This window comes from Podarcis bocagei, assembly GCF_964188305.1.
Source record: "Podarcis bocagei genome assembly, chromosome: 8".
Taxonomy (NCBI): Eukaryota; Metazoa; Chordata; class Lepidosauria; order Squamata; family Lacertidae; genus Podarcis; species Podarcis bocagei.
Window position 1 is genome coordinate 45,292,797 of NC_138133.1, and position 14,211 is coordinate 45,307,007.

The following is a 14,211-nucleotide window of genomic DNA, read 5'->3' on the forward strand; positions in this document are numbered from 1 at the left end:
TTGATCCTGTAGCTTTTACGCAAGCAAGTATCCTGTTGAGATCAATGAGTATATTGCCTGCGTATGAACTGCAGGATCCAACTCATGACTCATATTTGTTGTTATCATATTCTACCTACTATTGTTGTACCCCAAAACAACCATAAAGCACTATAATTTAGTATTTAAATGTTGAATATATATTGCCATAGATTTTAACTGCTGTAATTGAGGTGGGTAATAACATAATTTAATTAGAGTTGGTAATTCTACGCTTATTTTAAGTGTCCTAAATACACTGTATACTTCAATGACAGTGTCCTTAGCATCAAAGCCTCCTGCTGTTGAGTTACAACCACTTGCTGAGATAAAACCACTCCTATAGCCCCTTATGCTTGCAGAACATAATGCTTTGCTGACAGGGGGAAAAATTCATTTCTGCTGGTGCCAGGGGGAAGCTGGGCACATTTAATGGCTTGGGGGGGCTAAGCTTTGAAAGATCTCTATGCTTGGGGGGCACAAAGGCTTTGTGTAAATGGTTTGCTGCAAAATAAATAAATAAATCACCAGTGTATATAAAATTGACTCTACTCAATACATTCACTATTAGGTCAACAGGTATGGCATAATGTTTTTCTTCAAAAGATTGTGTTCTCTACATTTCCATTAACTGTATCCACCTTATTAAAATAAATAAATACCACCCTCTTTTGCTGTACATGAAGTGCTGAAGTAATTGCTAGCCAGGTAATGATTTAACGAGATACATTTTTGAAGCTGACAAAACACTTACACTGAAGTTTAAAACATCCAGCAGACAAACTCAAGACATATTCCAATTAACGAGCCAAAGTAGGTGGCATCTCTGTCCTGATAACTAATCAAATCTGGTACACTAGTTTCTTTTCATGCTTCCTGGAACATTTTCTTTCCCTGAAGTCCTGTAATTAATGCACTCAGACAGGAGAGAAGTGGCAGGGACTAGAATCCATGTTTGATCTCTCAACATGCACACTATCAAATACTACACGTGCAAGATCAAGTTCTACTTTGCATTCTTTAAACCGCAAACTGTGGCACACACACCAGTGCTATAATCGTCACTTCCATAATTATGCACTGTAAAGGTAGGAAAGTTTACTTTTTGCTATCCCCTTTTCACTGTTGCCACAATTCTATCAGTTTTGCATGGAATCAAATCTATGCTTTATAACATCGGATCTGGCCCAATCGCCTTCTAAATCTGGCCCATGGACAGTCCGGGAATCAGCGTGTTTTTACCTGAGTAGAATGTGCCCTTTTATTTAAAATGCATCTCTGGGTTATTTGTGGGGTCTCCTTGGTGTTTTTTTACATGAGTAGAATGTGTGTTTTTATTTAAAATGCATCTCTGGGTTATTTGTGGGGCATAGGGATTCGTTCATTTCCCCCTCCCCCCCAAAAAGGCTGGCCCCCCACAAGGTCTGAGGGACAGTGGACCGGCCCCCTGCTGAAAAGGTTTGGTGACCCCTGCTTTATAATGATAGAATGTTATAGCCCCAATCTATTTCACTGCAGCTTATTTCTGAGGAGGCATGTATGTGCATGGTTGCACTACGAAAGTACAGGACACCTTAGCTACTCAGCTGCTGCAGTTGCTCAATAATGAACGCAGTGCAATAAAGCAGTCAGATTTAATGGCATAATTAAATTATTTATAATTTCAAAATCACTTGATATTTTGGAGTTTAAAATGTGTAGAATTATAATTAAATATAATTAAAATGATTGCAATTACACTTGTAAGGAAATATAATAATGGCATAGTTGTTAAATTATCTGAGAAACACAGGTAGCTTTCAAAATATTGTAATTGCTGCAAGTGAAGGAATTAGACAAATATATATATATATATATATAATCAGTAGAGGCACCTAAAAAAATCCCTGATCTTAATTATTTCCTCCTGACCCAGTGGAATCAATGCAAATTAGAAGGGTTTGGATTTGATATCCCGCTTTATCACTACCCGAAGGAGTCTCAAAGTGGCTAACATTCTCTTTTCCCTTCCTCCCCCACAACAAACACTCTGTGAGGTGAGTGGGGCTGAGAGACTTTAGAGAAGTGTGACTAGCCCAAGGTCACCCAGCAGCTGCATGTGGAGGAGCGGGGAAGCGAACCCGGTTCACCAGATTACGAGTCCACCGCTCTTAACCACTACACCACACTGGCAGATAATTGTTGTAACATGTGGATGAATAAATAAACAAGAGGAAAAATAGCCATGTTTAGGAACTACAGTGGTACCTAAACTACAGTGATAATTGTTAAGAACAGTTTCAGGTTAAGAACAGACCTCTGGAATGAATTAAGTACTTAACCCGAGGTACCACTGTAAATATATAAAGGGTTGTAACCTCATTGATTCAGACCTTTGACCTATGTGTGTTAATAGGCAGGGTGTAATTTTATATTATGTGAGTACAATTTGAAAGTGTTGGTATGAAATGGTGAAGGGTTTCCCCCAACCCTTTTCAGTGTTCACATGTGAAAAGGACCATTTTTCACCTCTTAAAGTTATCTTTTCTCAGTGTGAAAAAAGTTATACTGAGTGAAAACTGGAAATGATTCACTTTCTTCAAGACCTGTGAAACCGTTATTTATCATGACTTTACTTGGAAGCTGCATCTCTCTTTCTTTCTGAACTGATCTGTCTGTTTATGCTTTTGTAATCTACTCTTAACTTTGAATGACATTTTAGAAAGTGATGAATTCAGAGACCCACAAATTCTAGGCATGTAAAGCATTATTTATGACATAATAATAATAATAATAATAATTTTTTATTTATACCCCGCCCTCCCCAGCCAAGGCCGGGCTCAGAGCGGCTTACAAGCAATAATAAAAACAAGATGAGTGATTACAACTTAAAAACAAAAATAAAATACAACATTAAAATAATGGAACATTAAAATATTAAAATGGAGCCTCATTGCAGGAGAAGGAAAAGAAAAAAGAAAAAGGGGGCGGAGGGAATCAAATTGGCTCCAATCCAAAGGCCAGGCGGAACAACTCTGTCTTACAGGCCCTGCGGAAAGAGATCAGATCCTGCAGGGCCCTGGTCTCATGAGACAGAGCGTTCCACCAAGTTGGGGCCAGTGCTGAAAAGGCCCTGGCTCTGGTTGAAGCCAATCTAACTTCCTTAGGGCCTGGGACCACTAGGGTGTTGTTATTTATGGACCTTGAGGCTCTCCGTGGGGCATACCAGGCGAGGCGGTCCCGTAGGTACGAGGGTCCTAGGCCGTGAAGGGCTTTAAAGGTCAAAAGCAGCACCTTAAATCTGACCCTGTACTCCACCGGGAGTCAGTGCAGCTTGAAAAGCACTGGATGAATATGCTCCCATGGCAGAGACGCTGTGAGGAGCCTCGCTGCAGCATTCTGTACCCGCTGGAGTTTCTGGGACAGCTTCAAGGGCAGCCCCGCGTAGAGCGAGTTACAGTAGTCAAGCCTGGAGATGACTGTCGCATGGATCACTGTGGCCAGGTCGGGGCGGGAAAGGTAAGGGACCAACTGCTTGATGCGGCGAAGGTGGAAAAATGTCGCCTTGGCTGTTGCTGTGACTTGCGCCTCCATGGAAAGGGAGGCGTCAAGGACTACACCCAAACTCTTAACGGAAGGCAATGGCACTAATTGGGCCCCCGCAAGAGAAGGGAGTTGGTCCCTCATCCCCATGCTATCCCGACCTAGCCATAGGACCTCTGTCTTCGAAGGATTTAGTTTCAATCGGCTCCCACGAAACCATCCAGCCACAGCTTCCAAGCATCTGGTCAGTGTGTAAGGGGCCGAGTTGGTGTGGCCATCCATCAGTAGATAGAGCTGAGTGTCATCAGCATATTGATGACAGCCCAGCCCAAAGCTCCGGATAATCTGGGCAAGGGGGCGCATAAAGATGTTAAAAAGCAATTAGTCAAGGGAATCTGCTATTCATCCGCCACTCCTCCCAACATGGCATGCCAGACATACTTCTCAGCAAACATTGACTGTGTTGTATTCCTGCTAGAAGAAAATGGAGGAAACTAGCTGAAATACAACTTTCTCAAGCTTGCTGAGGTGATAATAGTTGCCAGGAGGAAAACTACTGAGGAGCCAGCAGAGGTGTGATCAGACCTGGAAAAATGGCATGTCTCATCCCAAGGATGTGTGTAACACCACAGATGTGTTTCATTCATAGATGATAATATAAATACCGAAAGTGAAATTTGTAAATTAAATCTGGACAAGGAGGTTTAGCAAATGTTGGTTATGAATTTGTAATACATGGAAGAGTAGTCGGATTTATGGAGTATGTTTTAGTATTCTCAGTAGTCCAGTTGATATGGACATGATGGCCAGCTATAAAATCAAAGGGTTGGATCCAATGTCCATCATACTCAGAGCAAAACCATTGAAATTAATTAATATGACTAATTTAGTTCCATTAATTTCAGTGGCTCTACTCTGAGTAGAACTCTATTGCACACAACCCACAGCTGTAGAATGACCTGTAGTTATTCAAAAGAAACTATTAAAGCATATTAGAGTTTACCTTTCAAACATTAATTTCTTTACTGTATTAATTTTTATCCCAACTTTCTTTCATCGTGAAACTCAAGGCGACATCATTGGTGATATCCCATTCAGATCCAGACAAGCATCTGTGTCTTCTGCTGTATCTGTATCTTCAGACTATGCCTTGAAATATTTATGGCATGATTTGGACATAAATAATAAAAGACCATTGTCCAAATTTGATTAACTTGGTAGGTAAACATTTATGGTAGTGATCAGCCATTTTGTATAGATACTACATTTTTTTTCAGCCAACAAAGCACTGGTAGTTGTGGTGGTGGTATTGATCTCTGATCACAGAAGGCAATGTTTGCAAAATGTTTGACCCACAAATCTGAATGCAGTCCACCAATCACATATAAAGCCCACCACAGGGTTTTAAAAGTTTCTCTTTGGGCTTGGTGACTTACAAACTGTGCAGACCTGCTGTAAAATATATACACTTAAAAGTTTATACAGTTAAAGCAGTTCCCTAAAAGTATCATGGGAACTGTAGTTTGTGAAGGATGCTGGGAATTGTAGCTCTGTGTAAGGTAAATGACAGAACCTAGGATTCCTTGTTTGGTAGCGGAGATGAGCTTTAAATGTAAGGTTTGTGTGCAGCCATAGAGATGACCCAGCTGCAGACTCCACTGATTCTCCTTGTATCTAACTGTAGATTCCATCTCACCAATCAGGCTAGAATGAGTGAAAGGAATGAGAGTCTGCAGTCATATAAGTGGGATAAAGGCTTTAGCCATAATAATACAATAGAAAAGAATACAATATTATTGAACAGCTAGAAACATGTGCTATTTATAGCAGTATCTCCTGGGATTCTGACCACATACTGCATTTCACCAATAAAATACACAGCGATAGTGTCAGAGTGCAAGCATTGACACAGGCTCATGTGATACAGGTCAGCATTAACAAGGGTTATATACTGACCTTGTAATTATAAACAGAAATCTAAACCACAAAATGAAAAGATACAGCTCAGTTTTATTGATTACAAATGCAATTACGAATGCCCACAAGTCTACCAGGCACTTCAAAACAAATGCCTGAATGGCTTCAACCACAACAGAAGATATAATTATACCAATCAAAGATGGTTCACTGCAACCTAATGTTACACCTTCAGCAAAAGGGCAAGGCCAGTTCTTCAGGCAAAAGCAAATATTAGGCCTTTTCTGGTCAGTTCAAGCTGTGGCTTCAGCAACTGAACATGTGAACCTGCCATGTTGTCCAGGGAGTTCCTCTGCAAGGCCTAATCTTTAATTGACAAAACTGTAGCAAATTATGTTAGATGTTCGTAACACAATTGCCATCTGCTTTCCCCTCCTTTTTCTATTCCCCTTTTCTCCTTATGCTAAAATTTCCCATCTACTAAGCTTCAAAAAAATTGGTTTCTCCCATCTTCATCTCAACTCCACATGATCTTTCTGAGTTTGGTTCAAATTTCAACTTGTCAGCGGGGGCGTAGGAAAGGGGGGTGGGAGGGCAGGTTGACCATCATGGAGGAGGGTGACAAATAATCAAGGAACAATTACTGCCCTACTAGGGTGGTTTATAAAAAACTTTTTTTGAAAATGCCTGTTCCAAAGGTCTTATCTTACTACACTACGGATTATATAGCTACATATGAAATTTCATGCATATCTGTTAATATCTTGACCCTCCTCCACGAAAATAGCTGTTTACTTGGCTGTTTTCCTATGTCATGAAGGCTGAAATTTCAACAAAGCACGTGCCTTTGCTAGACTCTTTTCAGGCACCTGCTAAAAGCATTCTTCTTTAAGCAAGCATACCTAGATGCTTAGGAAGTTGAAGAAATTTTAATCTTAATATTTTAGCTTTTGTATGTTTTAAAGTAGGATTGTTAATTTTTCTTGATTATACTGCTGTGGTGTGTTTTTTGTGTTTTTTTTTAGTAAACCACTTTGCAGGTTTTTTTTTAAAAAAATATAAATTTTATTAAATAAATAAACAATAAATGGGACGCGGGTGGCACTGTGGGTTAAACCACTGAGCCTAGGACTTGCTGATCAAGAAGGTCGGCGGTTCGAATCCCCGCGACGGGGTGAGCTCCCGTTGTTCAGTCCCTGCTCCTGCCAACCTAGCAGTTCGAAAGCACGTCAAAGTGCAAGTAGATAAATAGGAACCGCTCCGGCGGGAAGGTAAACGGCGTTTCCGTGCGCTGCTCTGGTTCACCAGAAGCGGCTTAGTCATGCTGGCCACATGACCCAGAAGATGTCTGCGGACAAACGCCGGCTCCCTCGGCCCATAGAGCGAGATGAGCGCCGCAACCCCAGAGTCAGTCATGACTGGACCTAATGGTCAGGGGTACCTTTACCTTTACCTAAACAATAAATATAAATAAAACAACACAAGCCAAAACACAATCCATCCTGTAGATTTAAGTCGCCTACTTGTTATCAGAGGCTCAGAATCCACATTCCTTTGTAAGAAAATATGAAATAATGTAAAACCATTTTTGCAGTAAAAAAAAAAAAATGTTTGTGTGGGGGTGTGGCAAGAAATTTTCCACACTGGGTACCACCTGACCTTCCCACGCCTCTGCTTCTCAGCATCTGATCAAGCCAGAACCTGAATATTCTACCCATCTTTGTTTTTCTTTGCTGCAAGTGCAAGCATCAACTTTACACAGATTCAAAGCAAAAGTTCATGCCAGGCCTTGAAGGCGTCAGGCACCTGACAACACCCCAAAGCTCAAACCCCTGCCACTGTTACCAGAGCTTCTGTTTGGTGTTGCTGCTGTTGTTATCATCACTGCGTTGAAGGTCCTCACCTGGTGCTGACATCAGCAGGTATTCACCTCCTCTTGGAAGTAGCCCTGAATGGTGGTGGCAGTGACAGCAGGACTTTTGAATGGAAACAGAATCAGTGCTCAACTCTTAAACACAGTGGCTAGCCGCCATCTTGTATTGCTCAAAACACAATGCTTGGAATTAACATCAGCCAATTGTTCTGTCCCAGGTAGTGGTCCCAGCTGGGGACTGCTCAAGTTCAAGTGGGGACTTGAGCTGAGCAGAGTCCAAAGACAATAGGTTATATTCTTTTAGTACAAGTTCCAGATCCAGGAAACAGAATCATGCTGAGCAAGGGTCAAATTCCAGCAATGCAAGGTCACATAAAACCAAAGGAAAGTCCAAACCAGCAAGGCAGAGGTAAACATCCAAAAGACCATCAGGGTAGGTAGCATCATGGAGAACACCAAATGGCTCGAACTTCAGCAGTGAGTGGATGACTGTGGTTCTGTTACAGTCTCTAAGCTGGAATCTTCATAGTCTGAAGAAAGTAATATGACCTCTTTAGGTCAGAGAGGTGCTGGCATTATGGATTTCTCTGGTGCTGGAACTTCTGAAGAAGCAGGGTCCAGGTTTAATCCATGCCCCCTTCCCCCTGAGGTTGGGAAGTCAGAGGCTTGGGTCATGACAGCATTGCATTTTGGGCAATTTAAGATCGTTAAACTGCATTGGTTTTGGCCCAGTTACAAAGCAACATTGACACCTTCCCAGGAGACACATCTGGGTCCAGTGGGAGGAGGGAGGGGAGTACCTGATGTTAGTAGGATTTGCCACAACAGTAGCACCACAGCATTGAGTAGAAAGAGAAGTCCATGCGATATCAAGCCCAATTCCCTATCTGAAGTTAGAACTGTATCTAAAGCTATTTTTATTAAAGAACAATCCACCTTCATTTTGACTTATGGTTATCTTTGAATACATGGCGAAATGAACTTGGTTCTCAGACCAGAGGGACTGATCAGTAAATTGAACCAATCCAAGGAAAAGCTGCTCAAATCTGCTCTTAAAGATCATAGGTGATGGAAATTGCAGCCTACTTGAGCCAATTTGTCCTAGTGCATATTCTAATTCATATGTAATGCATGAACTAAATTCAATGCTTAATTCTGTAAAGTGGATTTCTTTGCTTGTCAAAACCAGAGTGCTTTTGGTTCTTTAAAAAAATACTAATACTAGAATTGGCATTAGTAGGTCAGACCTTATGGCCTTCTTTCTAAGTATGAAAGTATAACATGACCCATTATTTGTTCAGCATTCATGTAGGTTGATATCTTTTTGCTTAAAAGATCTCCATATAGTTTTTTTTTCTTTACACTGCTATGGTTTATGAAGCTTTCCTTCTGCGCTGCACAATAAATAGATTCTGAGTTGGTGTACATGTAAATAATGTAATGGATGCAAACAAGATATCTCTGTGGGGTGGGAGGGAAATGGCATTTAAATAACCACACACAATTGTGGTGAGTTTTACAATGGCACTGGATGGCTTTAGTTCATAATTTATATTTCATTCATATTTGATTTCATAGTTGATACATATCATTTGTGGTTTGTATTATTACACATGCTAACCTCCTGGGGTGGTGTGTGTGTGCACACTAAATATCTAAGTATATAGCATTTGTTTTAAAATACAGAGTACTTCCAAATCTCAGCTGGCAAATACTCTTATGCATAATCCATAGAGCAGATGTTAGCTGCTGTTCTGTAGTTGTAACTTACAGAGACTGCAATCCCTTTACTGCTATGTGTACAGCATAAAATGAAAGTCTGGAGGAGTTTCTCCTAGTAGTATTTCCTGTGCTTTGCAGCATTCACCAGATCTTTTCAAAGTAAGGCTTGAGTGACATTTATTTAAATGAATAGCAGCAAGTAAATTCCTGGGGTGAATGAAGTATCGATTTGGAGAATTAACAGGTTTTCATCCAATCGATGCTGATATTTACCACTGGCAGTGGCTGAAAAGGGCAGCTGGAGATAACAACTAGCATTCTCCAATTAAAAAACAACAATCACAAAGTAAGAAGTCTAATGCTGTTTTAATCAGTCCTTTGTATGAGACATTTGAGCTCATACTCCTACTACAACGAATTACATGAAGTCTTGTGGTTTTGAGAGGGGACTTTTGTAGGAAAACTTTTTAATAGCTATGCTTTCAGTGCAATTCAGATGTCTGACTGCTGTTGTGTGTCCAGAAATAACATTGGGTGGGGGGTAAGGAAGCTGTGAACCTCTAGACTTCATTACACTCCAGCTCCAGTCAGGCATCCCCAATGGTCAGGGATGATGACAGTTTCAGACCAGAGCAAAATCTAGGTCTTTCTTGGGGCTTGAGTGAAACAACTATATGCATGTGGGAGACTTACCATGGCCACTGCTGAAATGGTACTGTCTCCTTTATTTAGCAGTTCCTGTTTCAGAAGGGACTGGCTGCTATTGGCACTGAACAGTGATTTGTGCCTTTGACAAGTCCGAAGTCAGGACAGTTACCCACAGTGAATTGAGGAAGAAAAACTCCAACACTACAGGGTGTGATGCTCTCACACATGTGCATGCTGCCATGTCGGGATCCTGGCCAGAGCTTGCAAAGCCAATGTGTTACATCCATTTGTTGTTGTTGTTTAGTTGTTTAGTCGTGTCCGACTCTTTGTGACCCCATGGACCAGAGCACGCCAGGCACTCCTGTCTTCCACTGCCTCCCGCAGTTTGGTCAAACTTCTGTTCGTAGCTTCGAGAACACTTTCCAACCATCTTGTCCTCTGTCCCCTTCTCCTTGTGCCCTCCATCTTTCCCAACATCAGGGTCTTTTCCAGGGAGTCTTCTCTTCTCTTGAGGTGGCCAAAGTATGGGAGCCTCAGCTTCAGGATCTGTCCTTCCAGTGAGCATAGAATCATAGAATCATAGAATCATAGAATCATAGAGTTGGAAGAGACCACAAGGGCCATCGAGTCCAACCCCCTGCCAAGCAGGAAACACCATCAGAGCACTCCTGACATATGGTTGTCAAGCCTCTGCTTAAAGACCTCCAAAGCAGGAGACTCCACCACACTCCTTGGCAGCAAATTCCACTGTCAAACAGCTCTTACTGTCAGGAAGTTCTTCCTAATGTTTAGGTGGAATCTTCTTTCTTGTAGTTTGGCTCCATTGCTCCGTGTCCGCTTCTCTGGAGCAGCAGAAAACAACCTTTCTCCCTCCTCTATGTGACATCCTTTTATATATTTGAACATGGCTATCATATCACCCCTTAACCTCCTCTTCTCCAGGCTAAACATGCCCAGCTCCCTTAGCCGTTCCTCATAAGGCATCGTTTCCAGGCCTTTGACCATTTTGGTTGCCCTCCTCTGGACACGTTTCAGTTTGTCAATGTCCTTCTTGAATTGTGGTGCCCAGAACTGGACACAGTACTCCAGGTGTGGTCTGACCAGAGCAGAATACAGTGGCACTATTACTTCCCTTGATCTAGATGCTATACTCCTATTGATGAGGCCCAGAATTGCATTGGCTTTTTTAGCTGCCGCGTCACACTGTTGGCTCATGTCAAGTTTGTGGTCAACCAAGACTCCTAGATCCTTTTCACATGTACTGCTCTCAAGCCAGGTGTCACCCATCTTGTATTTGTGCCTCTCATTTTTTTTGCCCAAGTGCAATACTTTACATTTCTCCCTGTTAAAATTCATCTTGTTTGTTTTGGCCCAGTTTTCTAATCTGTCAAGGTCGTTTTGAAGTGTGATCCTGTCCTCTGGGGTGTTAGCCACCCCTCCCAGTTTGGTGTCATCTGCAAATTTGATCAGGATGCCCTTGAGTCCATCATCCAAGTCGTTGATAAAGATGTTGAATAAGTCCGGGCCCAAGACAGAACCCTGTGGCACCCCACTAGTCACTCTTCTCCAGGATGAAGAGGAACCATTGATGAGCACCTTTTGGGTTCGGTCAGTCAGCCAGTTACAAATCCACTGAGTGGTAGCATAGTCAAGACCGCATTTTACCAGCTTCTTTACAAGAATATCATGGGGCACCTTGTCAAATGCCTTGCTGAAATCAAGGTAGGCTACATCCACTGAGTTCCCTTCATCTACCAGGCTTGTAATTCTGTCAAAAAACGAGATCAGGTTAGTCTGACATGACTTATTTTTCAGAAATCCATGCTGACTATTGGTGATCACAGCATTCCTTTCTAGGTGTTCACAGACTGTTTTCTTAATGATCTGCTCCAGAATCTTCCCTGGTATTGATGTCAGACTGACTGGGCGGTAATTATTTGGGTCCTCTCTTTTCCCCTTTTTGAAAATAGGGACAACATTTGCCCTCCTCCAGTCTGCCGGGACTTCGCCTGTTCTCCAGGAATTCTCAAAGATGACTGCCAGTGGTTCTGAGATCACATCTGCCAGTTCTTTTAATACTCTTGGATGCAGTTCATCTGGCCCTGGAGACTTGAATACATCTAAACTAGCCAAGTATTCTTGGACTATCTCCTTAGTTATTCTGGGCTGTGTTTCCTTTGCTGAATCATTTGCTCCAAATTCTTCAGCACTAAGGGCTGATTTCCTTAAGAATGGATAGGTTGGATCTTCTTGCAGTCCATGGGATTCTCAAGAGTCTCCTCCAGCACCATAATTCAAAAGCATCAATTCTTCGGTGATCAGCCTTTTTTATGGTCCAGCTCTCACTTCCATACATCCATTTAACTACCGGTAATTCATGAAGGCTACTCATGCTGTGATTTATGTATCAGTAAATTCCACCAAAATCTGTGTAACTGAATTTTGTACCCTGAAATGTGGAGGCAGTTTTGCTTCAACCCGACTAAATTTGGCTGTAATATCTCATATGAGAACTTTCAGCTCAGCACTGGCAGGTGCACCTTCCTGCTCATGGCCTGTGCATCCAATAATATGCCAAGGGAATCCTGCACTGATCGTGAACTCCAGTCCTCTAAGTTTTGGGTGGGTGAATGTGGCAGACCTCCAAGAAGGTTCTGATGCCCTTTCCTCTGGAGCCTTAAGAGACAGGGCAAGGGAGACATCTTTGCTGTCTTAAGGACCAAGCTACAAGTTACACTTAATCTAAAGGATGCATCTGTGTATTTTCTTTAATTACAAATGTAGAGGGCAGTTGCTATCAGGAGCACAGCATGCATGGAGTCATTTCCTGCTGAAAATAGCTCTCCCTGTCCCTGCACAGCCTCCCATTGGGGGGCTGATTTTCAAAGCTGGTGTAGCTGGACAGGAAGGAATGGAGGGGTTTTGAATGTCTGAAGAATAACATGGGGTGATTGTCCTTTTAGCTTTATTGGCTGCCCAGCTCAAGGTTAGTTCAACCAACCTCAATGCCTTGTTTTGTCCTTGGAGTGGGGCACAAAACTACCCCATTCACCACACTATAGGGTCAGGACAGGAACAGAATTCTGTAACTGAAATGTAAAAAAAAATCAAAGCAAAGGGTGGTAGATTTGCCCTGCTTTTTTGTTTGAATGAACAAAGTAATATTTCCATTGGTGTGCCCTCATGATTAATGTTGAGCAGACAAGACCATTGCTTCTCCCACAAACACCAGCCTCAGGGAAAGGTTTGGCCTTCAATGTTCTAAGGACTCAAGGAACCATCTGCTCAAAAACAGAGGAAGCAGCTGTTGTCATCATTCAGTATCACGTTATTGTGCATTGCAGGGGACTCAGAATATGAATTTCACAAATGTCCTTTGAACTTTCAGGAGAAGTCCTCAAAACCAACTGTTTTTTACATTCAAAATTAGCTTACAGCTAATACACATAACTTTTTGCCTGGTTTAAATCATGATCATAAATAGTAGTGGGAAATCAGATGAATTATGAAGCCGGACCCTTTTGAGCAACCTTAAGAAGCCAAATCCTACATCTTGCAACAAGCAAAACAAAAGGTGGTAGTCAACAAAATTTTACTCAGAGTAGACCTATTGAAATTAATGAACCTAACTTAGTCATGTTCATTAATTTCAGTGGGTGAAACTTAGTTGACTCCTACCCAAATACAGTGGTACGTCAGGTTAAGAACTTAATTCGTTCTGGAGGTCCATTCTTAACCTGAAACTGTCCTTAACCTGAGGTACCATTTAGCTAATGGGGCCTCCAGCTGCTGCCCCGCCGCCGTCGTGTGATTTCTGTTCTCATCCTGAAGCAAAGTTCTTAACCCGAGGTACTATTTCTGGGTTAGCGGAGTCTGTAACCTGAGGCATCTGTAACCCGAGGTACCACTGTAATAGAATTCAACCAAGTTGCACACATCATGATATGTTTTATTTCTTGCTTATGACTACTTTTGTTTATATTTTTGTAAATATGTATATCCTTTTGTGTTGTAAGCCTCCTTGAGCATTGTTTTAGCTAATGAAAGACGGCATATGAATGATGATGATTATGATGATTCATAGGCCTAAGTTAGTAATGACCATTAATTGTACTGGGTCTACCCTGAGTAGAAGTTACTTGGATAAAACCCTAACCCATTAAGATTGACTCTTCTCCCTTTGACAGCTGCATGAATGTTCTTCATCCATTGTAGCATAAATGTGATATTTATGAAGAAATATAAACCACTTTATCTATTATATAAATTACACGGGAGGGATGTTTTCCAAAGGATTTACTTTGTAATTCAGTGTGTAGCACTTTCAGTTACAGTTAATTTTGTGAAGAGCAATTGCATTGTAAATATTTCCTCAGTATTCTTTATACAGCTAACATTATTAGTTTGAGTCTATTGTGAATAATGGATGCATAATAACTCTCCATGTCCAAGTATACAGACAGCTGTCACCAACTCTTCTGTGGAAAATATATGCGTGCTTGTGAACTTGC